At 33.8% G+C, this 23,573-nt stretch overlaps 1 non-coding gene across 1 annotated transcript; it reads left to right on the top strand.

The window, feature by feature from the left end:
• The first annotated feature begins 629 nt into the window (after window positions 1-629).
• On the top strand, window positions 630-763 carry LOC140612165 (U4 spliceosomal RNA). The gene has a single exon (XR_012013477.1). It is a non-coding gene; the product is annotated as a U4 spliceosomal RNA (small nuclear RNA).
• Window positions 764-23,573: the final 22,810 nt, after the last annotated feature.

Below are 23,573 nucleotides of genomic sequence, written 5' to 3'. Positions count from 1 at the left end.
CAGGACTCAATTTCTTGTCTTATGCCCCTTTTTTGATATGGATCTATCTATAGCATATTCATTGTGCATTATGCAGAGCTATTCTAAAAAAATCACTCAAAGCTTCTCATTGGAGAAAATAGGGACATTAAATCATATTACAGCTCCCACTATGGCAAGTGGAGGCTGGTCCATACTCCAGCTCTGAGACGTTTCTGGTCTGGGTCCCCTGCTTTCTTTCCCGGCATGCCCCTGACTGCCTTCACCTCAATCTTTCTTTTATTATTCTTATTATCATTATCACTAACTTCAGTAGATAACAAACATATGGCACATGCTTCCTGCAATAGGTGCCCACCACACCTTTAATGTTCTCAAATATAACGAAACTTGGGCACAAAAGAAAACTCAGTTTAATAATATGTTGCTTAATGAATGAATAAAATCATTCACTCTGAACAGGAATTTTAAAAATTCACTAAATTAGGTAATTTTTGGACTTAAGTCAATCTGTTAAAATCTTTCATCCACTCCAAAGTAATGATCTAGCTTCAACTAATAAGTATGTGTCATACTATCAAGACAACAGTTAATGTCGTTAAAGATAAAATTGTTCACTCATTACAGCTGAATTTGAAATTTGATTTTCAAGCTTTGCGCAGTGGCAGTATCGTAGCCAATGAGGTTTATCCGAGGCGCGATTATTGCTAATTGAAATTTGATTTTCAAAACTGATTCAAAACTTAATTACCATTAGTTTTTCTTTTTTTAGTAGATATATTTTAAATTGTTCGGAATATTGTTTTAAAAATCAGACCTTTCGTACGTAAGTCATAAATTTAAAATTACTTTCAAAAATAGCAATAAAAAGAAACTAATTTAGGTATTAGACAAATGCTAATGTTTAAAGGCATACAAGTTTCATTTCTTTTGATAAAACGAGAAAATTCAATCTAAGTCCTTTCAACCTTTCAGTTTGGAAATGTGACAGTAATTATAAATCATGTTGACAAGATTTCCCCTTCTCCTGGCAAACACTTAAGTTTGTATTTGAACAGCCAGCACTCATTATCTGTTACTGTGGTTTCCTCTGAATTTTGGAGAATACATTATTTTCCCCAATATTGCAGTCATTCTAACAAATGGGTACATATTACCAAGTATGAAGAAGATGGCTACATTGATCATATTTACTAATAGCATGTATGTATGTATATCATGTAATTTATATATTAGTAGCATGTTTTATATATATGAACATATATGTGCATATACATATGTATACACACAATCACATATTGTGATTGTGAAGAGAACAATTATTGTTTTAAAGAATTTTTCAGTAAATATCTTAATATTACTAGTATCATGGATACAGTGTTTCTGACATGATTGAAGCTAGATGAAGGCATCCTTCTCTGCTCTTTACACAGTCCAGCTTTAGGAATAGCAAAAGGACAAACTTTGTTTAACAGACTGTCATTAGGCAAGAGATTGCATCTACACCAGCCCTAGGACCTCAATGACAATCAATTTTATTAAAACTTTAGTGTCCCAGATGCTTTCTGATATATTTTAGCTCAGATATAATATTTGTCCTGAAATTTAGGGAATAATCACCCTGAAATACTAATTTTTGATAGGCCCATTTATTATCTGTTGAATCTATTCACAATGGATTCTAATTCTAATTGAATGATGAGAGTAGGATTGAGGGAACAAAAGGAAGATGAAAGATTTTCTATCTTCCTGACCAGGTTCGGCTGCAGATGACCTCTTGTTCTTTCTTTGATTTCTCATTGTTCCATAAGAGCTTGTGCAGATCAGAACAAGAATTCTTTAGTGTCTGTCATGTAACATTAATAATACCTCTTATCTCTTATGACATTGACCTACAAATAAATGGCAGCTAAAAACTACACAGCTCAAGCTCAAATGTATGTTTTAAGTAATGACAGCTTGAAGATCAGATACCTTACAATATTGAATCCATAAAAATCCTACATCAGGAAACAGAATGGGATGGGATATGGGCATGGGATAATAATAGAAACTCTGAATATGTGAGTAATAATTGTTGATAAGGCTCAATTGAAAGTAGTCTTCAAAAGGTTTTCTTTTTTAACTTTATATTAAATATTCCCTTTACCTTTTGTAATATGGATTGTCACGGAGTTTATTTTATCTGATGTTAGTATAGGCACGCTAGCTTTCTTTTATTTAATATTTACATGGAATGTATTTTACATCATTTTAATTTCAAGTCATTTGTGTTGTATTTAATGTGTATTATCTCCTATAAGAAAATAAATAATTGTGCCTGGCGGCTGCTGCTGCTGCTGCTTCTTCTTCTTCTTCTTCTTCTTCTTCTTCTTCTTCTTATTATTATTATTAAAATTTGGGCTGAAAATCTGTATTTTCTTTATAGAAATGTTAATTCTTTTGTATCTGGTATAATTACAATGTAGCTGGATTCATATCTACTGTTCTTCTACTATTTATCTAACTGTATTTATTGATTCATTTATGTATTTTTCTGTTTCTGTTACCTTCTCTTTCTTTCTCTTGTATTAACCAACTATTTTTTTTAACATTCCACTTAAATTCCTTTCTGTATCTATTTCCTGGTTCCTCCTCCAATTACTTTACATATCCTTAACAGAGTATAGAGTTAATACTTTATGCAAAATGTAAGCACCTTGTAACAATATTTCATTTATCTCAAATTTGTGTTACGGCCATATATTGTGCATCTACATGTTATAAACCTAACCATAAAATGTTGTATTTTGCATTAAGTTATCAGTTGTAATATTAAGTTGAGAAATAACAAAAAAGCCTTTCTCATTTATCCAATATATTCATCTATCTAGTATAATCCTTCTGTACTTGGATTAGTTCCACCTGGAGTCATATGTCTCTGTCGAAAATTTCTGGTAACAGCTTTTTTGGTGTAAGTCTGTGGTGACTAATTACTTTAGCTGTGATTTTCTGAAAATATTTTAAATTTACCTTCATTTTTATCTTTATTTTTGTATTTTTAAAAGATTTTATTTATTTATTTATTTATTTATTTATTTATTCATTCATTCATTCATTCATTCATTCATTCATTCATGATAGACTCAGAAAGAGAGGCAGAGACACAGGCAGAGGGAGAAGCAGGCTCCATGCAGGGAGCTTGATGTGGGACTACATCCCAGGTCCCCGGGGGTCATGCACTGATTGATCCAAAGGCAGACACGCAACTGCTGAGCTCCCCAAGGATCCTTTACCTTGATTTTTAAAGTCGTTTGGTTGGATTAGCATTTTCAGTTTTGTGAGTTTTTTTGTTTATTTCTCCTATACTTACCTTAAAGATGTTGGACCAGTGGGAGGCGTGGTGGCTCAGCTGTTGGGTGCCTGTCTTTGGCTCAGGGCCTGATCCTGGGATGGGGGATCCAGTCCTGCATGGGGCTCCCTGTGAGCAGCCTGCTTCTCCCTCTGCCTGTGTCTCTGCCTCTCTCTCATGAATAAATAAATAAATATTAAAAAAAAATGTCGGTCCATTGTTTGCAGGCATTATTTTTTTTCTGAATCTTGATAATTCCACGTAACAGTTGAATTGCTGCATCATTATCCTTCTGTACATAATGTGTCAGTTTTTCTTTGGCTGCTTTCAATGTTAATTTTTATGCCTCCTTTTAAGCAATTTAATTATAATATCTAAACGTGATTTTATTTTCATTTAGTCTGTTTTAGGGGCTCCTGAGCTACATAAATCTGTACTTTTGGGTTTTCCTTCACGTTTTAGATATCTTTGTCATTACTTTTTATAAAACAAATATTTTTCTCTTATTTTCTCGCATCCTTTTGGGAATCTAATTACACATATATTAGATCTACTGGTTACTGACATCCAAATTCTTTGCTTTTTAATTGTTTTTCTATCTGTACTTCATATTGGATACTTATTCTTGATTAATCGACAAGATCATTGAACTTTTCTTTTGCCATTTTCAGTATTCTGTTAGTCACATCCAATAAATATTAATTTCTTAACACTTCCGTTTTATTGTTTTAAAAACACATCTTTTTTTTCACTTATGAAGATTTTTTACTTTGAGTGTTTGATGTATTTATAATAACTGCTTCAAAACCCTTGCCTGCTAATTTCTATCTTTGGTTTATCTTAAGACATGCATTTATTCATTTTATATTGTCTATGAGTCATACTTTCCTACTTCATCATTTAGTCATTTTTTATGGCTTACTAGACATTTTGGATGATATAGTGTTGAGACTCTTGGTTCTTTTATCTTTCACTGAGATTTCTGTCCAAGTGGATAGCCAGACTTTTGGCTCCTCACTTCCAACTTGTAGAGTCTTGAGTTTAGAGCTTTAGTGTGGGCCTGTTTCAGTTTTGTTCTTAGTCTTCAGTTTAACTCATTGATTTGTAATGAAGTCTTTACTTGTAAGGCAGAGTCCATTCATGGTTTCATGAGAAAGGCTGATGTGTTTTCCTAGACTTTCTATGTGCAAGATATTTAACCTGCTACCTCTCTCTCTCTTCCATTAAGCAGCTGCTAAATCTCTGTTCAACTTCCTCATGCTTTGGAACGTGTTTTCCACTGAGCTCTACAGCTTCTCATTCTGGGCTTAGCCAAGGGATTAGAAGGGAGATTATACAATAAGTCTGGATCTGTCACTGATTTTTTTTTTTTTTTTGTAAACTAAGCTACTAGAAAGAAGATAAATCAGCCTTTAAAATGTGATTTCTGGAGATACTTGGGAGGCTCAGTGATTTACCACCTGCCTTCGGCCCAGGCAGGGCCTGATCCTGGAGTCCTGGGATCGAGTCCCACATCGGGCTCCCTGCATGGAGCCTGCTTCTCCCTCTGCCTGTGTCTCTGCACCCCCCCCCCTCTCTTTGTGTGTGTCTCATGAATAACTAAAGACAATCTTTAAATAAAAATAAATAAATAAATATTTCCTTTCTTATAAAAGATATCCTTAGAAATCAAATTTTATTTTTACTTTTGTTTTTATTTTTACTTTTTTAAAAATAGGCAGAGGGAGAAGCAGGCTCCATGCAGGGAGCCTGATGGTGGCCTCAATCCCAGGACCCTGGGATCACAACCTGAGCTAAAGGCAGAGGCTCAACCACTGAGCCATCCTAGTGGCCCAGGAAACATATATATGTCATATATAGATAGATATAGATATAGATATAGATATAGATATAGATATAGATATACACACACACACATATATATATATATATATATATATATATATATATATATATATCCACACATTTTTGATATTCATGAGCATCCCTATGATCATCTTTAAGTAAAGAGAAAGAATGTTGCAGGCTTTTATTGGCTACTAACTACGATCCATCAACTTCTTGCATGCCCCAGACTCCCTATGTTTTTCAGATTCATTTAAATAATGTGACCCTTTTCCTTTCTCCTGTATTCATCTGTTTATTCTGAGGAAAGTTAATTTACCTTCTTATAGATTTTTTTTTGACTTTCTGTCTCTAAAGTAAGTCTGAAACTCTTTTGAAGTTCTTATTTGTTATGTATTTTATTTGTTATGAGCTAGAGTTAGATAAAATAAAATGAGATAAAAGAAGAGAACAAAGTGTTTACTATAAAACTTACAGGATATGAAGTCCAAACCCCAGAAGTACTGGGAAGCATAGAAATAATTATGACCTCCTACATTTGGGGCTACTATTGCATAAGGAAGTGATCCTAAAGCTATCCTTTTAAGTATTTATATTATTTTCCAATCTCCATTTTGGTTATGTTTCGGTATAAGATCCTGCAGTAATTACCATTACAGGAAAAAAAAAGTCACTAAGTTTTTGAAATCTCTAGACAAGGCATATCCTATTAAAAATTTAACAAAAGTAAGATATTGTAGAAATAAGAAAATTAAGAGAGCTACATAATGGTAACAAAAACAAATCCGGAAACATAAAAACTAAATAACAATAATAACCATAATAATAAAGACAATTAGCAAAGCCAATGTAAACAGGTGCATTATCAAAGAACCTTCCCCTCAAACTGTATGTGAATAAGAGAATAAAGAGCTGAAAAGTTAGGCAAATCACCAATTTCTAAAGGAGATTTACCAGCTCATGAAATTACAACAAGCTAACCAACCAAAGCCAATTAATAAAGTCTATTAAGATTTGTTTCAGGCAGATGATTTTAATGATTTTTATAAACTCATGATACATATGTAATGTTTTCTCACTTCCAAATATGGAACAAGTTTTAAGGCTCTAATTCTTACATTCAGACATCATTTCTAGTGGTATGCACTTGCATTTGTAAACTCTAAGAAGTTTGTTAAGCACGGATATTTACTTCTTTTATAATTTTTTCTTTAAAAAACACTTCATATTTATGGTACTAGATAGATCTAAGCCAACGAGAAATTATATTGTTTAAATTATATTTCATGTGTATTTATGTCATCTTGGTTATTTAAAGCATAGAAAAATAAAAATATTTCTTAGGTATAATTTCCTAACATAGACAACAAGCTGCTTATTATTTCCCCTTGGAACTCTGGACATTTATATTAATTAATAGATATTATAAATGTCTAACCTGAAAAATAGGCAGAAAAAGATTCCCTGAAGTATTAAATAAAGACATTTTCACTATTCTAAAAGTTACTATAATTTTTTCCATTTTAATTGCTACCCATTTGCACACTCATTTCTGGGAATCCTTCATATATGCCCTTTTTTTGTCTTGTGGTTTGATTTTTTAAAATATTTTATTTATTTATTCATGAGAGACACAGAGAGAGTGGGAGAGACACAGGCAGAGGGAGAAGCAGGCTCCATGCAGGGAGCCGGATGTGGGACTCGATCCCAGGACCCCAGGGTCACGACCTGAGCTGAAGGCAGGTGCTAAACCTCTAAGCCACCCGGGCTGCCCTTGTGGTTTAGGAGCACAAGAGTGAGTATAGTTAGATTTCATTAGAAGGTACTTGACCAGTAGTTCTCTCTTTCCATAGTATAATCTATGTAAAAGCAGATACATGAGTTTGGTTTCTGGTGTGTCCAATTCTCTATATGAACTAAACACTATAATTAATTGCAGTACTGGTCTCCTGGATAACCAAATGCTGTGAACAAATATTTTGAATTAGAACGAGGGCCAAGGTTAGAATAATTAATGGAATAGCTATTATGTGAAATTGATTTTTAGTTTAGTAACATAAAGTTTATGCAGCAATAAATATAACTTGCGCAGATTCTATAAATGCTTCTTTTACCATACTAGCATTCCCCACTATCCCTTAGGGTATTTTAGATTGATAATCCATAAAACATAATCACCTAGCTTCTTTACATATGAGGTTTTTTAAAAATCATGAGTTATAGAATCTGCACTATTAACTTTTTAAAAATTTATTTATTATATATAGAGAAAGAGCCTGAGAGTGAGTAGGGAGTGGGGTGGGGCGGTGGCAGGAAGAGCAGAGGAAAAGGGAGAGAATCTCAAGCAGATTCCCTAGTGTGTACAGACTCACACTCTTAGGGCTTAATCTTAGGACTCTGAGATCATAGCCTGACCTGAAATCAAAAGTTCAAGGTTCACCCACCTGAACCACCCAGGTGCCTACAGCACTATTAGTTTTTTAGCTAACCTTTTTCATACTGCATGTAACTTCTTTCTTTACTCTGTCTCTTCCTGACTTCTCTCTTTGTAGACTGTGGCTTGATTTTTATTTCCATAATTGTCTTACATTGACACTTTTTAAATAGTTTTTAAATCTAATCATTAATGTACTTTCTTAAGAACACAATAATTTCTCCCTCTCAAAATTATTGAATAAAATAGTAATAAAGAGCAGAATTAAGAACACTACTCCAATGATTTTAAAATAATCCTTTGAAATCATCCATTCAACACTGTAAAACTGACTAGAAGATGAGACTGACTTTGTTGATGTTTTTAGGGTAATGATTTAATGGAAATTTTTAGTTTATTTGTTTAAAAATTATACTACAAAATTTAGTAGTAGTTTGTTAAGACTTTTACATAATTGTGCTTTTATATAATTTTGAATATTGTTAAATATTACTTTAGCCACAGTTTAACTTAATTCAACATAAATCAAATTAGCAATTGTATTTGAATTAGGAATCAGTTCATTTTATTTTATTTTTATTTTATTTTATTTTATTTTTTTATGATAGTCATACAGAGAGAGAGAGAGAGAGGCAGAGACACAGGCAGAGGGAGAAGCAGGCTCCATGCACCGGGAGCCTGACGTGGGATTCGATCCCGGGTCTCCAGGATCGCGCCCTGGGCCAAAGGCAGGTGCCAAACCACTGCGCCACCCAGGGATCCCAGGAATCAGTTCATTTTAAAACTTGCAATTATACCTTCCTTTGCCATATCAGTTACTGTTGTACAATAACAAAACTCTATCTCAAATAAAACACATTTAAAAACATCTATGGATGGAGAGCTATAATACTAGAGTTGAAGATGACAAAGCATAATGAAAATTTATTACCTGATAGAAAAGTTCACAAAATCTAAACTTTATCAGTGTCTTCTCCTTCCTCTAAATAATAACAGACCATTTGTTGACTTTTATAAGTGTTTTAATGATGTTTTGTTTTTACATTTCCTAAATTAATCCTTATAATTATTTTTACTTTTATTTTATTTTATTTCGCTTTTATTTTTTTATTATTTTTATTATTTTTTATTTTTTATTGGAGTTCAATTTGCCAACATATAGCATAACATCCAGTGCTCATCCCGCCAAGTGCCCCCCTCAGTGCCCGTCACCCAGTCACCCCAACCCCCCACTCACCTGCCCTTCCACTACTCCTTGTTCATTTCCCAGAGTTAAGTGTCTATCATGTTTTGTCACCCTCACTGATATTTTCACTCATTTTCTCTCCTTTCCCTTCATTCCCTTTCACTAATTTTTATATTCCCCAAATGAATGAGACCATATAATGTTTGTCCTTTTCCAGGTGACTTATTTCACTCAGCACAATACCCTCCAGGTCGCTCCACGTCAAAGCAAATGGTGGGTATTATTTTTTATAAAATTAGTACTCACCCATTGTATAATCAGAATAATTTTAATGTCAACCATTATATCATTTATAGATTAATCATCTTATGATGCCAATGATTTAAAAAAGTTGTCTCACACAAAAGTGCTATAAAAATTTAATGCTTTATGTCACTTCTTTCTTGGTTGTCTAAACCAAGACATCTGTAACTAATAGAGCACCAACCATGGCAAATATGTGATGAGAATACTTTTTTGGGCTTTGACATATATTTTTGAATTCAAAAATTTAGTTACAGGTGAGAGTGACTATTTCTGTCTTAAATCAAATTGCTTAACATCTATAGCTATCGCCATAGGATAACAAAACCATCACCAACTGGAACACTTCTGATAATGACTTTATCTAAGAAGAGTAATGACTCTAGTTCTCTGTAAGGCATTGTTCAGAAATCCTATTTCCAGAGTATTGTGTGACAAGTGAGGTGAAGGCACATTATATGTGAGACAGAGTAGTTTATACATTATACACATTGTGTGTACCTAGGAAAATATAAGAAACTTTATGTAAAAGATTTCTCTTAGGTCCCCATACTCTGAAATTTGCATTTCTTTATACTTTTCCTCTTTTTGGATTCATTTGCTGTTTTGTTATTGCTGTAGACAATATTTGTATTTCTCAAAATTCATAGTTTAGGACCTCTCCCCATTATGATGTTATTTGAAAGTGGGGCATGAGAACAGAGCCTTTGTGAATCAGTTAGTGCCCTGATGAAAGACTGCAGAGAGTTTGTTCCCTTCTCTGCTGTGTGAGGACACATACAATAGATGTGTATCTTTTAACCAAGAATTGAGCCCTCATCAAATTGGGCAGACATCAAATCTGCTGACAACTTGATCCAACTTCACCAATCCTGACTTGGATTCAGGACAGTGACACACATGGGTCATGTCTACAGAACTCCCATGCCCTCTGGCTTCTAGCTGAGCTACACCCATGGTGAGCTCCAGCAGGAAATCTGAAGGATGGTAAAGAGTTAAACTAAGAAAACTATCCTCAGGCTTCCTCCCAGGAGGCTCATCACAGTTTGGCTGTCTTTCTTGACTGAAAATAACAATCCTCAAAGCCATTTCTTCCTGTGAAATCCATCATTTCACCCTCATTTTTTCATTTCTGTTTAATGCTGAACTCTGTGCCTATATCCGAGGTTCTCTCACACCTTACTCACAACTTTATAACTGATTCCTATGTAAATAAAACCTCTTCAAATTATCCTAATTTGCACATGTTATCTGTCTCCAGTTGGGATCCTAATACATCTTCATAATCATAGAATACATTCTTTATAAGGTGTGTCGTTGAAAGTACATCAACATGCTTGAAATCTAAGACAATTTTAATAGTTATTTGATAACTTTAAGCATCCACTTGATAATATGTTAACATTCACTGATACTAATTTCAGTTCTTAGGATAAGCCACAAGACACCGTATAGAATACTATAAAAATCATTTGGGTTTATCACTTAAAGACAAAGAATTTTGCAACAAGTTGTTCAAAATTAATAATTTGTTTTATGCCACAGGAATCATATATTTAATGTTAGAAGGTCATCATCTGTGGTCAAGTGTTCTATTTTACTCCACATAAATGCATCATCTATCCCACATAAATATATTTAAAAATAAGTTTAAACAATTAAAATATTTTTCACTAATTACTCCATTCCCCATGTGCAGTATAATAATGAGGTTGCACTCTTTCAAAAATTATTTCACTGCTTTTTATTTTTTTTAAGATTTTATTTATTTATTCATGAGAGACATACAGAGAGAGAGGCAGAGACACAGGCAGAGGCAGAAGCAGCCTCCCTGTGGGGAGCCCGATGGGGGACTCGGTCCTGGGATGCCAGTATCATGCCCTGAGCCAAAGGCTCAACCACTGAGCCACCCAGGCATCCCTATTTCTTTGCTTTTTAAATAAAATTGAATTTATATGTCCTTAAAAAGTAGACAATACAGCATAAAGAAAGGAGGAAAAACTTATTTAAGATACATTTTATTTCATCATCATGGAATATGTCACAGTCATTATGGAATTGAATTAATAAAACTTGGATAAAAAATCAAATTAATTGGAAAAGAATATTAGTTATTTGAGTCAAAACTTGTGTATGTTATTTACTTCACTTAAATTTAGTTATGTTTTCCAAACTGGGGCTTAATTTACTAATCTATCAATTTCCCTTCCCCAGTTCCTCATTGTTAATCACCCAGTGTGTATAGTGAGGCTTGCAGGGTCTGAGCATTTGGCTCCATTGGTTGGTATACTTACCTAATGAGGCCAAGGATCTATGCCCAGTCCCAACAGGAGCCACTTAGTTTCACACAGGAACAATAACTACATAATGTATCTTTAATTTCAATGCTGATTGGAAAAAATTGATTTATTCATGTACAAGCTGGTCTTCATCTTTGTCTGAGAAACTAGTTTTCATTCCACTATTAATACTAAGTATGACAATACTAATACATCATTTTAGTTTGCCCATTTTCCTGAATATAGCACTTCACCTTAAGCTCTCCTCTGTCATTTCCCACATCTTAAAAAATTGAGGGTCAGAAGATAACACAAGCATCCCTTTCATCCCTGCTGCCAAGACACTCTTTCTAAATCATTACTTCTTCCATTTATATAAAAGGTTCTGTGAATTTGAGAGTCATGTCACCATGCTATATACCATAGTCTCTTCAGATTTTCTTTAGCTCTTTATTGGAAATGTTTTAACTATACGCTACTTTTTAAGACAACCCTTACACGTTTCACCTATATGCTACCTATGTATTATATCAAACATGTTGTGTGTATACACACAAATACATATGTTTGGCAAAATAGTAGTCGGAAATCACGTACACATACACAAGTTTGAGATTAAGTTATAAATGAGTTGCTCCTTTACCTCTGAATAGTTGCGTGGTAAAAATTGTGTGTATTTCTTAAAAGGGCATTCTCCTGAATAACCACAGTTTCATGATAAATGTCACAAAATCAACCTTGATAAAATACTATTTATATAATATATAGATTTTTTAAATATTTTTTTAAAATTTATTCATGAGAGACAGAGGGAGAGAGGCAGAGACACAGACGGAGCGAGAAGCAGGCTCCATGCAGGGAGCCCGATATGGGACTCGATCCCAGGACTCCAGGATCATGCCCTGAGCTGAAGGCAGATGCTCAACCATTGAGCCACCTACACATCTCTAATATATAGAATTTATTAAAATTTTACCAGTTGTCCCACTAATGCTTTTTATCTTGTCCAGAATCACATGACACCATTATCTGCCATTTTTCTTTAGACCTCTTTTAAATATTGTAATTTCTAAATTTGTGGGGTTTTTTTATAGCCTTGTTCCTTTTTATTACTGATATTCCCTTTACTCTTATTCATTCATTAAATAATTAGATACTGGCTTATATCTGCCTTTTCCTGGCTTTAAGCCAGGAATGTGAATATGACTGGCCACCACCTCTATTACCTTTCCCCACCTTACATGGCTACATTGTGGACATAGTCAGCAGTCAGAACTGCTCCTATATCTAAAATACTAGTCACCTTTCCTGCACAATTTCATTCTTGCTGCCATATTAATTGTTAAGTGCTTAAAGATCTCAAATTCCTCATGTGTCTACTCATCAGATTCCTCCTGTCTTCATCTTCCAAGCTCAGTGACTATTGTATAGTATACCAGTCTACTGGATTTTTTAAAATTTTATTTATTTATTCATGAGAATACACAGAGAGAGGCCAAGACATAGGCAGAGGGAGAAGCAGGCTCTCTGCAGAAAGCCTGGTGCAGGACTCAATCCCAGGGACCTGGGATCACACCCTGAGCAGAAGGCAGATGCTCAACCACTGTGCCCCTCTATCTGATCATGCTATATTTTAAGCCCCTTTGATCCATTCATTTCAATGAGTTACTTGACAAAATTTCATTTCAGATTAATAAACTGTTTTTCAATGTCTTGCCTCTATTTTAAAAGAGGCAGACTTGGGACACTGCAAATTTATTGTCCAAGATCAATTAGGTGATTAATGCTTTTAGTCAACCCTTCTTTCTCTTTCCCCCTCAAAGGAGATAGACTTGGCCTTGTGTGGCAACGCATACAAGATTGGCCGGGCACAAGCATGCTCACCAAAAGACCCCCCCCCCCTTCTAGTACATCCACTTTTGTACTTGAGTGATTCCCAATTCTTTACCAAGGACACACCTCACCATGCATTAATCTTCCTGCTACATAAATGAAGATTACTGAGATACCTAAGCAATTAACAGTGCTTCAAATCCAGAAAGGGTTCCCTCTTTTTTGAGCCTTACTTAAGCCCCTTCCAACTTCCCCTTATTAAAATGTTCCTTCCCTGCCACCCCCTCAGGAAGTGTGCTTTACCTGACTATCATAAACTAAATAAATTTAATTTTGTTTCTATACAGATGTGTCCTAAATGGGTATTGGTTATGGGTGTGGCTGACAACTCAGTTGACTCATTTATTTCCACCTAGTCCTATTTTTTAAAAGTTTTTATTTCTCATTTCAATCTTTCTTTCTTTTTCTTTTTTTTTCTTTTTCTTTTTCTTTTTCTTTTTTTTTTTCTTTTTCTTGAATCTTGAAGCAGGCTCCTTACACAGCCCACAGCCCAACCCAGGTCTGATCTCACAACCTTGAGATCATGACCTGAGCCAAAATCAAGAGTGGGACATTTAACCCACTTGAGCCATCCAGGTGCCCCTTTCTTTGCTCATTTTAAATCTTGTTGGTTCTTTTCATGAGTGGCTCTGCCACTCTCCCCTTCACTTTCATTCATAAGATGCCTTCCTATTTCTCCAAGAAAATATAAAGGCCTCTAGATCATAATTTTCCATGGCTGTATCATGGAGGATGTATTGTAAAGGAGTTAAACTTGAGACAAGAAAAGTGGCTTACAGTTTCAGATAGGAGATGACGGTAGTCTGGAATGGTGTTCTAAGGTAGATTTTCAGAATTCAGGGACACGGAGGATGTGGAATCATGCAGTTGGAAGCAGATGGCTGCTCCCCTTCACACCAGTAAAGATTCACAGGTTTCAGGTGGCTTGGAAAAGGAGATAAGAGTTAAAGTGAACAAGGGTATAGAGTTATATGACTATAATACTGGGGTGGACAGTTTGTTATTTGCATAGACCCTTCTTGTCAATAAAGTGATGCTATTTTACACAAAAATTGCGAGCCCTGCTGAATTGTTCTTTCTAAAGCAATAAAGAGAATATAATCTGAGGAGTATGTAGAAGGAGACAGAAAAGGAAAATGTAAAGGTTTTCCTGAGTTGCACAATATTGAATTCAGCTCATTCAGTGTTTCTTATGAATGTTGTTTTACTATTTCCTGATTTTTCCAAGTTAGATAATTTGTACGGACTTCCTGCTATATCACATCATGTCCTTTCCATCACACCACCCTCCTCCACAGACATCAACAACTGATATACACACATATACAGAGACTTTCTCTCGGTGTAACTTTCATTGTAAAAATATCTGTGGAAATTATTCCAAGCCTTGGATAATGAATTATTCCCCCAGAATAATAGCTGTTTGTATCTTTCAGGCAACTGGGCAACCATTAGTCCAGGACCATTTTAATTAAATTTGTGGCTTGCTATTTACTTGTCTTTTGGTTTTTTGCATAACATAGATAATATGAATTTGTGTTGCAAATCTACATGAGAGCATGTTTATGATGATAACTTCACATGGATAATTAATTTAATTCCATGGCTGTGCAGTAACATTTTTCTTGCAGTCACTTAAGATTGGAGATGGAATTTGTTTATTTACAGAGGGGAAAAATCTTTAGAACCTCAGCAGTAAGGGGTTTGTCTCCTACTTGAACTTCCCTTGGTTTGGAGCTTTTCCTTTTATTCCCAGAAGCCTGAAAATCAAAGAAAACCAAAGCTCAAACCTAATTCCGTAAATTACCCCAAGGAAAATATGGTTCTGGTCCTCTGCCTACCTCTGTGGTTTCCCACTGTAGGAGAGGAAAATATTTTTTTTTTCTCTACTGTCTGAGTTCTTGGCTGAGACTCCTATAACAGAAAACAGATTAATAAGAGGAAATAGGTCATTAATGCATGCAGTTCACATCACACAGGAGAAACATAAACCAAAAACAACTCAAATTGGTTGCTTAGAATTCCAGCTTATATAGCATCTTCAACAAAGGGCAATACATTTGTAGAGAAAAGATAGAACAAAGAGGAACTTGGGGTAAAGGTAATAAACATTGGGAAAGTAAGTAGAAAGATAATAGGTGAATAAGTTTATTTGTACAGATTCATCAGCTCTACTCCCGTACTTCTAGTAATAAAAATGTCTTCCTGAGTCCTAGTTCATGAGGGCATCTTTCACTGCTGCTGCTCACATGTTTTTAACTCAAAATAATCAATATGTCAAGTGGCATACCATGGAGTGACATGCTCTGAATCCACCTTCACACTCTTATCTTAGATTTTAGCCTGGTAAATGCCACCATGTAGCTTTCAATGTCTTTACTGAAAAATACGTATATGTCATCTTAATTTATATTACTATTTAAAATATTGTGACTGGCTGGGTGGCTCGCTGGGTTAAATGTCTGTTTTTGGCTCAGGTCATGATCTCAGGGTCCTGGGATCAAACCCATGTTTGGCTCCCTGCTCACCAGTGAGCCTGTTTCTCCATCTCTCTCTCTGCTCCTCCCCCCAGCTTGTGCTCTCCCTCTTTCTCAAATAAATAAATAAAATCTTTAAAAAATAATAAAATAAAATATTGTGACTGGCTAAGTATGTTTCTTCAAAATGCATATGGATATACCTAGAGAGCCATAGCGTAGAAGGAGCAATTTCAGTAACATACTAATACTGTTAGGTGATAAGTGAGGTTTAGCCTACAATGAACACTTTAAAGACTAGCATTCCAGAATGTACATATAATGCTCAAATATTATAAAACATTTTCAATATATATGGATGTATGGTATGTATACATATGCAGAAACATGCACACATACTACAGCTGTAATTTCAACTTACAAATAATTAATAATACCTTTCCTGCAATAACTATCTGGACACTTGTTATGTGTGACAATCCCATAACAGAGACACCAGTAAAAATGCTGATACTAAATTATAAGTAAATCTTTTTGAAGAGTCATCAAATTTTATAGTACAGCTATCTTTTAAGTTGAATGTTTCTTGAATTAAAATTTAGGAGGTTTGATTTGTAACAATTCCAATTTTTCTCCTTGTAAATGTTTAAAAAGAATAGATAATACTAATGTTTAAAATGATAGAATTTTGTTGTCATAATTTCTTCATAAGAGTAAATCATGATATACTTATAGGGATGACATTCAGAAATGTACCATATAACCCTAGTTTTAGGGATTTATTTTATGATAAATGAAACTTCCTCTTTAGAATGTAATGGTCCATGAATTCAACTAATCCACAAAATTCATTCAAGCAAACACAATAGAGTTGACTCTCTAGATGACTGAAAACTGAATTTTATGGATATTTTTAGCAAGTGTTCAGGATATTGAGCTAGGTTCAAAGGAACTATATATACACATATAAAAGTCAACCTGTTTACAATGTTAGCCACAAAGCCACTAGGTTATTTGTTCTTGTTATTTCACAATGCACGTTTCTTTCCTTTACAATTTTAATATTATTTTGAATTTGTCTCATCAGTAAAAGTTATCTGTCAATAAGTAAGACCTACCTTCTATATTCCTGGGCTTTAAAGTATATTATGGAATTCAATGAGAGAGAAATTTAGCTCCTTTGGATATTTATCCCTCCATACATAAATTAATACTAAAGATAATTTTTTGAAGCAAGAATAAGACTTTTATTTATCCAAGCTATTCATTTAAAACAAAAACAAAAAAATAGCGTAGTTTTAGTGTTTATTTCATATAGATTTTTTTAAAAAATCTGCTAACCACTTGATAAATCCAAGGTTTTTTTTTTCTTCCAATACATGTCAAATATATATCCTCTCTTAAAAAATAAAATAATAAAATTAAAGTAAATAGGAAAAAAGTAAGATGGAAGGAAGTAGAAAAAGAACAGACCCATGAGCTTTATTTCTGGAGCAATAAACACATGATTTGATGAAAAGATTTTTGCAAAATATGACTACCAATGCAGTATTTCTGTACTACCATTTTAAGAGTTGAGGACTATATTAGGAAATTAAATGTGGCATAATTTGTTGGATACTTAAGTCTATATATAATCTGCGATGTACTCACAGATATAATACTAAGAGCTGAAGACGGGGGGAGGTGAAGCAAATTTGAAATTATTTTCCATCCCCCATCCCCAGAATGTAGTAGAGGATAGTATTATATATAGCCAGCAATGAATACAAATGAGCTGACCTATAAAATCCCTAAAAACATATCTTTTTAGGCTCATGCCCTACTACCCCACTAGTCTTTCACAAATAATCAAAAGTGTCCTATATTTTTGAAATAGTTTCTCATGTCCCTTTTGATACCTGATTTTGTCAAATCTTTCTGTATTTTAAACAATTTTCTCTGTAGTTTAAAGGGAAATCAATGATATTTGATATAGAAATAAAATAAATATTTACCAAATAAATGAAAAAATTGTAAGGTTGCCAGACAACCTTTTCTAATTTGAATAATGAATAATTAACAAGATAGAAGATATTTGGGGTAAAATATCCAAAGCAGAGAAAAATAATCCCTAATTGGGGCCATATTTTCTTCTCTTCTTTGAATAAACCAATCACTACTTTGTTTTAGGAATTTTTGGACATGCTGTACCTTGCAAAGCACACCATTTCCTCCAAAGTCAAAGTCTTGCCTCAAATGTTACTTAGATCAATTTATCTAAACTTTTAATTTTCTTTCCCAACACTCCTTATTTTTCCTTCTTGCTTTAGGAAGCAAAGCAAAGCTAAGAACTTTTGCTCTTTGCCAGATATTGTGGGAATGATATATCACATCACGGGTGGGTGAAAATATTTAGAGATAAAAGATTTGGTAAATCAAAAAAAAAAATAAAAAGACAACATGTATCCAGCATGTGTAAAGAGCTTTCAATAATTATACAATAATCTAATTTAAAAGGTTTGCAAAAGATATATACATACAATTTTCTATAGTTGCAAGTAAGCACATCTATATATTTTCAACATCATTAATCATTATGGAAATGCAAATAATATACACACTAAAAAGCAAAAAAATCCTATTAAAATGTCCAAATTAAAAAGAATGGGGATACCAAGTGCTGATGAGCAGGTGAAGTAACTGGAGCTCTCAAAATCTCTATGTGAAAAGTAACAACCACTTTGTAAAACAGTGGCAGTTTCTTAAATAAGTAAATATCCTCCTACCACATGACCTTGTCATTTCACCATTCTTCATTTATCTAAGAAAAACAAAAGCTAATGTCCTTACTCAGGTCAGTAAACAAATGCTCAAAATAGCTTTATTTGTAATAACCCAAACTGGAAACAACACAATCGTCTACCAATGGGTGAGTAAACATTGTAGTATTAAAATAAAATGCAAATAACTAACTAAATAAATAAATAAATAAATAAAATACTACTAGAAAAAAAAAACAAAAAAGGAATTGAATATAAATACATAGGCAAACAGAAAAATCTTAATCATACTCAGTGAAAGAAACAAGAAAATAATTCCATACTATATGAGTTTTCATACATAAAATTCTAGCCAATACAATCTAATCTATACTGGCAGAAAGCTGGTCAATGGTTTCCAGTGGATTGGTGGGGCAAATAGGGGTGAGTGATAGAAAGGGTTACAAATGACCACATGTAGGGCTTGATCCTAGGACCCTGGAATCATAACCTGAGCCAAAGGCAGACACTAAACCAACTGAGCCATCAAGGTGCCCCTAGTTGGGTAATATCTACAGGTCTTCCTAAAGTAGTAGCAATCTAGAAATCATGAAAAATAAGATTGAGAAATTTCATTTCATAAAATTTAAGATTTTGGTGGTTCTCAATTGTTCCTAGGGCGAAGGCTCTGTGGACAGAGCCACTAAAGAAAGATGCCAGGGTGATAAAGAAGAAAATTCAGGGCCAGAATCCCTTACATGCTTCACTATGATAATAAAGCCTCTAGGAATGTTTATGTGTGCACATACATACACACACACATACACACGTACTCTGGTGTATATACACACACACTCATTTCAAACTAAAAACCAAATTTGAAACTATTCATATAACTCATTATGTTAATTTAGTTGATGTGACAGAGAATTTAAAAATAAATAATAAAATATGGAAAATCCAGGGAAACACTTTTAAAAGACATGAATGGGAAGTGCTCATGAATATAAATATAAATGACTTATAAATGTTTGCACATGGCTTCTGCTTCAAAATATAAAAAGCTTGGACATCATTACTTCTATTCTCATAACAAAATAAAAATGGAGCAGAATAATAGTCTATCATTTTTCTTAGTTCCATCAGAGGTTGGAAATCACAGGGCAAAATCTCATTACATCTTAAAAGACAATAATGAGAATCACACTGAGATGATCTTACTTGAATCAGAAGTGGCTGGAGCCACAAACTGGTAGTAACTCTTACATGGTAATTTAATACTTTCTGGAGTCTGTGTATGGACTAGTTTGAGAATAAGAAACTCTGGTCCCAATCTCAAGGTTACCTCAACAGTTTCATGAATTTTACCTCCAGGAATCCACCCAGATTCCTGTGTTCAATATCTGAGAAACTCCCCTCACATTTCCAGGAAAAGAGGGGCAGAAGTAATCATTTTGAAACACTCCTGGAAAAAAAAAAAAGAAAAGAAAGAAACACTCCTGGAACATTCTCCATAAGAAATGACAACGTTTTTAGGGAAACTATTTAACAGAGCTTTGTCTGAGTTGGTGGAAGGATAGCTAGCTCACTCCCGACGCTTCTAGGATTGCTATCTCACCTGAGAGGAAGGGAAAAAAAAAAGTTTAAAAATATTTATTTTCTAATTCAGCATGGAAGGAATTGAAAGGTCATCACTCCCATTCAAATGAGGAAAAAGCTGGACAAACTGAAAACCAGTTCTTATTAGATCCATTAGGGAATTGAGGTCACAGTGTGAACCACTACCTTCAAAATTAGCAAAACAGGTAGGGAATTACAGGGAATGACAATTTACCAGAGCAGGATACCACAGAAACCATTATGGATTCGGAATACCTATTCTGTAATTGATGAATTTTGGAGGTCTAGTTTGGGCAAGTTTGAGAGGTAAAAATTCCAGGGGGCATCCAATCTTGGTCTCTTAGATTTGGTGGGGTTTATGACCTACCATGTTCTTACAGTGAAAATCAGAAAAAAAAAATCCCAAATCCAAAATTTGGAAATGATATTCTTGTTTTTAATACAGGATGAGGAAAAATAGCCATTCTGAAGCAAGCCTAGAGCATTTTTTTATTCTTTTAAACAAGGCCTGTCCTAAGAGAAATTGTTTTATCAAAGCCTAACCAAGTGGGCTAACCAACCTGGGAGAAAGACAATAAATGTCTGACCTAAGGTGGTCAGTATGGGACTGAGAAGTACCTCTAAAGGTCACAGCCCGGGGACAGAGGCTCACTAAAGACTGGGACCTAATCATAAGATTATACTATGTTTTCCCTTCCCAGCACATGAATACCACATCAGTAATACTCCTGTAAATGGGAATGAACACGAAAGAAATGCACATTTCAAACTTTATTTAAGAAGACATATCTAGGGAAACCCAAATATAACAGAGGACACGAAAATAAGGGCATAAGAGGAAATTATAGCCCTTGGAACCTACATGTACAGCAAATAGTAAACACCAATACCTCTACCCAGAAAAACACAAAATCTCACAGTAAAGGCCTATGTACCTCAGTTCCTCTCACTTAGTACATCATCTATGGCATTTCCAGATTTCAACAAAAAGTTACAAGGCACACTAAAAGACAAAACATTTAGAAGAGACAGAGATACAGATATGATCGAGATGTTGGAAATGTCAGAACAAAATTTAAAATAACCGTGATTAATATCTAACAACCCTAATGGAAAAAGTGGACACCGAAATAACAAATTGGTAATATAAACTGAGATAAGAAGATGCTAAGAAAAAATCAAAAAGAAATGCTTTAAGTCAAAAGTACGGCCACAGAAATGAAGAATCGTAATCATTACTTCAGTTATTTAACTCACAGGTTTTATTTAAAGCCTTTTGTAAAGAAAAAAAAAGTTTGCAAGTGCCTGACAATTTAATTTTCTAGATATCACTTTTATTTTGGAGTCAGATCAAAATTTAGAGTTATAAGCATTTCAATTTTATTTTTGTGTACAAGTCTTAAAGTTAATAGTTAACATTCTTTCTCTTCATACATATCTACATAGTTGTTTTATGTCAAGTGTTAATAGTTTGCTTTGGCTTCAATTTGGAATCAGAGCCTTTATCTGGCTCTGTGACTATAAGAAAAAGGTCTTCATGCCAAAGTTGTGATTAACTTTATAGATGCAGGAGAATTATGGAAATGCATCATGCAAAATGCCTAGTTGCCAAAATTATTCCATGACCTTCTGCTTAAGCTCAGTTTTAAATAATTCAGTGATGTATTGAATGAATAAATTTGTATTGCTTGTTACTCTAAACAGTCATGCATTCACTTTTCTTTGCCATTTTTAATAAAGCCTAGTTCTCTAATATTCATGAAATATTGCATTTCAATTAAATTACATAGGTTTTGAGAAAATAGTTTGCCCTAAGCTGTTTAGTGTTGACACCAACTGTCATTTGCTTTTGCTTTGGTAAAATGCCCAAGGAGGCTTTGAGTACAACTAATGCAAAGCTCTGTCACTCTTTAATGAGATACTTTTTGATCATGTATAACACAACAGTGTTGGAGGAATAGAGTAATAAACTCAGACAATATTTTGTTTATGACGGACATGATATATAAAAATATGTAGAGACTTCAAAATAAACTTTTGCTACTTTAATGGAAATATTATGTCTATACTGTTCTAACACTAATGAATTTTGAGCATATGTATGCAACCCATTATATTTTCTCAAACTTTTCTTTTGTCTCTCACACACATTACCTATCTTCGCGATACAGATATAAATTGACAAAAAGAACAAGTAGATTTTTATTATTACATTAATTTAGCTTTAAAAAACTAGAAATTTTCATTCAGCTTTTACCATTTACTAACCTGCTGAAACTGCCCTAAATGTCGTAACATTATTTCCTCAAATAATTTTGATGTTCTCTGGTTATTTCTTACTGAATCAGGACATTAATTCTGATAAATGAAAAGATATTCTACAACTAGCAATGGTAGCAGTATTCATTCTGGTTACTAGATCTGGTGTTTTGAACGTATTCTCGCATATTTAATTATAATACCTATACTTAATAAACTCTATTTATTTTGATTATAACATGTTTTAGTGAATCATAGGCATTATAAAACAATAATTGTCATCCCCTTAAATAAAATCAATTCAAAATTGAAATATATGATGCTTTACCCTTGGAATAGCATAAAATAATAGTATCTATATATTAACAACACTTTTTTTAGCTATCTTTTATGAAATTTTCATATATTCTGTATGATATCATTGGGTTTATAGCTTTGAATCATTTCACATTGAAATTATTGGCATTTTTGTAACAAAACATTCCTTTCAGCTACCCTCTCATTCACCTGAGGTCTCTTCTTCTGTGAAGGCAGGTGGTTTCAGGCAGCTGGGATTTGATACCACAAAAGAATTTTAAATCTGCTCCATTGCAGAGGGTATAGAAAAAGACACAGCCAGAATCTGCCATAGGAATTCTGCAAAGCATTTTCATTTTTACAAAAAGTGAGGACAAATAACAGTATTCATATATTCTTTTTAATTCATTTTATCTACACTGTATAACCCATGAGAAATAGGATAACTTCAGGTACGCTACAGCTCATTTTCTCTTATGTAGATGCTTAATAGATTAAGATACATAACATAGCCAAATGTAGTGCAAAATACCTATAAAAGGGTTTAAAATTCTTTTCAGGGAGCAATTTAAAGATTATATCATTAATTTAGACAGCGATTTTCCTCACTTTCTTTGCAAAAAGACTCATCTCTAGCCACATAAAGAGGCAGTTATAAGTTAGCACTGAGATTTTTCTCCTCTGGTGTATATGCCTTGCATAATTTCCTCCTCTGAGTATGAAGCCAATATGCAAATATAATGGAATAGGAGCAATTTGATTATTAGCTATTATGGCAAAAATGATGGTATAGTCATCCTGATGATTACATCACAAAGACTGTCCATCATACCAGACAGCAGGGAGATTCTCCTGTGTTCAAAGAGGTAAGTTGTCATATTGTGATAGAGTCAGGCAGTTAGGTCCAGGAACTGAGAGTGACCCTTTAC

This window comes from Canis lupus, chromosome 20, assembly GCF_048164855.1.
Source record: "Canis lupus baileyi chromosome 20, mCanLup2.hap1, whole genome shotgun sequence".
NCBI lineage: Eukaryota > Metazoa > Chordata > Mammalia > Carnivora > Canidae > Canis > Canis lupus.
The sequence above is the reverse complement of the archived record's forward strand: the minus strand, read 5'-3'. Positions and strand labels throughout refer to the sequence as shown.